The sequence below is a fragment of the Capra hircus genome, chromosome 9, assembly GCF_001704415.2.
Source record: "Capra hircus breed San Clemente chromosome 9, ASM170441v1, whole genome shotgun sequence".
In the NCBI taxonomy this organism is placed as follows: Eukaryota; Metazoa; Chordata; class Mammalia; order Artiodactyla; family Bovidae; genus Capra; species Capra hircus.
The window spans coordinates 70,110,391-70,113,938 of record NC_030816.1 but is presented as its reverse complement, the minus strand read 5'-3'; positions in this window follow the sequence as shown (position 1 = coordinate 70,113,938).

Sequence of the window (3,548 nt, the reverse complement as noted above, 5' to 3'; positions counted from 1 at the left end):
ACCAGTATCAAAACTTGTCGATTCGATTATCAGTGGCTTGTAAAGACATCTCAGAGACAACAGTAGAGACTTTAAGGCAATTCCATTTGTATGAAGTCTCCAGGATAGGCAAATCCATAGTGATGGAAAGATGAATGGGGATTACCAGAAGATGGAGGAAGAGGGAAATTGAGACTGTCTAAGAATATGTAAAGACCCCACCTGCCAGCGCAGAAGATGCAAGACATGCAGGTTCAATCCCGGGGTCGGGAAAATCCCCTGGAGAAGGAAATGGCAACCGACTCCAGCATTCTTGCCCAGAGAATCCCACGGACAGAGGAGACTTGTGGGCTACAGTCCACGAGGTTGCAAAGAGGTGGACATGACTGAGCATGCACGTGCACACACACATGAATATGCATGGGACCTTGTTCGGATTGATAAAAAGTTCTGGAATTAAGATTTTGGTGCTAATTGCACAACACAGTGAAAACATTATTATTCATCATGGATTGGGAATGTTCTGGTGAATGTATCAGTGACACGAGGTTACCAAATAGTCAGCCCTTCAGGAAAGGGAGTGAGAATGAGGAGGATAGAAATAAGAGGAAGTGTGTCTCTAAGAATCCTTCATGTTTTAGGAACCTAGATGTATAGGCGAAAACAAATGAATGGAAACTTAAAAAATGGTTTCATAAACGCCTCAGTTTGCTTGTGTGTCACACAAAGAGGCTGGCATACGCAGGACCAGGAGGATCTTGAAAATCTGCAGTTCTAAATACAGTAGCTTGAATTTTTAAATTCAGGGCAAAATGGTAAACTAAGTATATTAAACTAATTAAATATTAAAGGCATTAATCTGGTGAAACAAAGGATGTTTTCTTCTATTCTATGGAGAAATTTCTAAATTGAATTATAGGATCAATTGCTGCTCCACCTGGAACATACAGATGTAGTTAAATCACAGAATCTTTTTTTTTTCATGGTGAATTTAGTGGCCCTGCAGTGACTACGTCAGAGCTGGACATTTATTGAAAATTAAAGACTATGGAAAATCAATCCTTACCTCAAGTGATAATAAATCACACGCTCTAAAAAGAGTGTTACCGCATCCCAAAGAGATTCACGTAAGAATGCACTATCCGCACCTAATACTCCAAAAAGCTTGATACCTCAATGAAATTACTGAATGTATATATATCAGTCTTTCCATGATTAATATTGTTGGCCTGATAGGCTTGAAGGTGATGCACTCACATATTCACCGCAGAAGGTAATGAGCAAATAGACTCGAAATTTACCATGTGCTCATTCCTGCTGTTACGAAATAGCGTAAGTGAACTCATGTCTTTATACTGAACTAAGGTGTGTGGGGAGTTTGAGTGAACTCTGGGAGTTGGTGATGGATAGGGAGGCCTGGTGTGCTGCTATTCATGGGGTCGCAAAGAGTAGGACACGACTGAGCGACTGAACTGAAGGTGTGGGAAATGCTTCACCTCTTGATTTCAATAAGTTTCTTATTCTCTCTTTAACATTAACACCCAGGACATTTTCTTTTTTTTTTTTTTTTCATTTTCCACTCCTTTGCAATAGAATTTCCGTAACATACTTGCCTCTTTCAGAGAAGGCAATGGCAAGCCACTCCAGTGTTCTTGCCTGGAGAATCCCAGGGACAGAGGAGCCTTGGTGGGCTGCCGTCTATGCGGTCGCACAGAGTCGGACACGACTGACGTGACTTAGCAGCAGCAGCAGCAGCTTGTCTCTTTATCCATTGTTTTTTATTACAAATTGTGATATGTGGGGGCTTCTCTGGTGGTCCAGTGGTTGAGACTTCGCCTTCTAGCACAGGGGATACAGGTTCGATCCCTCGTCTACATGCCTTGTGACTAAAAAACCAAAACATAAAAAACAGAAGCAATATTGTCACACATTCAATAAAGACAGAAAAAAACCAAATTGTGGTATGTGAAACATGTGAAATAAAGTGCATGACTACTCTAAAATGTAACTGAGTAAGGCAAAATACATGTCTGTTATATAATTATTTTAGAAAACCAACTTCTGGAATCCATATCGTTTGGTCCTTTAAAATGACTTTACCTTAAACATGCTTTGAGGCTTTCTGCTTCCGATTTTGTGGATGCAGTCCCCTGACTTGGGATATATGTGTCCCCTTATCTCCATCTCTTGTTTGCTGTCTCTCCCATGTTCTGCTTCCAAGTTGTTGATGACCTGATGGTCAGACCCAACCGTCTGGGTCCTTGGTGTTTCAGTCCTGTTCAGCCCTTTTTGATTTCTGTTTCTAGTTGTCAGTCATTGCTCTGTGACAAATAATTTAGTATCCTTATATTAAAAATAACATCTGTGCTGTAAATCTATTTTTCACGTGTGTTTGTCTCTAACGACTACACCATAAACTCCTTGAGGGCAAGGATCATATATTTATGAAGTCCAAGTCGCCTAATCCAGTGCTGTCGATTTCAACAGTATTTGTATATTGATTTTCTGATATGAATTAGTTGCTTTGGGGGGAGGGATTTGAAAAAAAATGAAATGGTTATTTTTCCTATCTACCACTATAAAGTACAAATTGGAACCTTAGGGTATGGTGAAGTGAACAAAGTCTCTTCTAGATTTTTACAAACCAAGTTTATGTGTGTTTTCCTTTGAAAAGCAGAGTTCACAATTCACGTGACTTAAAGGGGCAATACAACAGTTCATTTGCTTTTTTTGGGTACATCCTGCAAGCTCTTTTTTTGCATGTGGTGGCATAGAGAGAATAGCACCTCACTCCATCTGGTTCATATTTATATTGATACGCTGAAGTGGAAACTACTAAGTCAGGTTCAGAAAACTGTTTCCCTCACCACAACCTCTTCTGGCCTCCTTTTAAGGAAGGAAGCAGAAGAATTTTTGTTCCCTGCTTCATTCATCTTTTGGAGTTCCTAGAGATACGGAATGACTGTGAAGCCTCTAGTTCTCTAAGTCTTAGCAGAGGATGCAGACTCCTCCACTTGGTAGACCTCCAAAGGCAGATAATCTCACCATAGAGAATGTATATAACATCTAGACTACTGTTCTACGTCTAGTTAGATACATCTGTTTCTGCCCCCGCCCCCCAGGCTGATATATACAATCTGCTTAGAGCTGTAATTTTTGCAAAGGATCTGTCCTAATGAGTGAAAATATAGATATTTACCAAACTGTGTCTAAACAATTATCTTTTTTTTCCCACTTTTTAAAAAACAATGCTTTTTCTTGTTCCCTCTCTCCCCTCCTTCCTTCTTACACAAGCTCTGCACTGTGATACTGTGTCTATGAACATATTGTGTGGCAGACTGCTGCCTTTGTTTTTGTTAATTTACTTAGAAAAAATTAATGTACAATATTATGTTACAGATGTATAATACAGTGATACACAAATTCTAAAGGTTATACTCCATCTATAGTTATCATAAAAGATTGGCTATATTCCCCATGTTTTACAATGTATCCTTGTAGCCTCTTTTATACCTAAGTTTGTCCATCTTAAACCTCTGTCCCTATATTACTTCTCCGTCTTTCTTCAC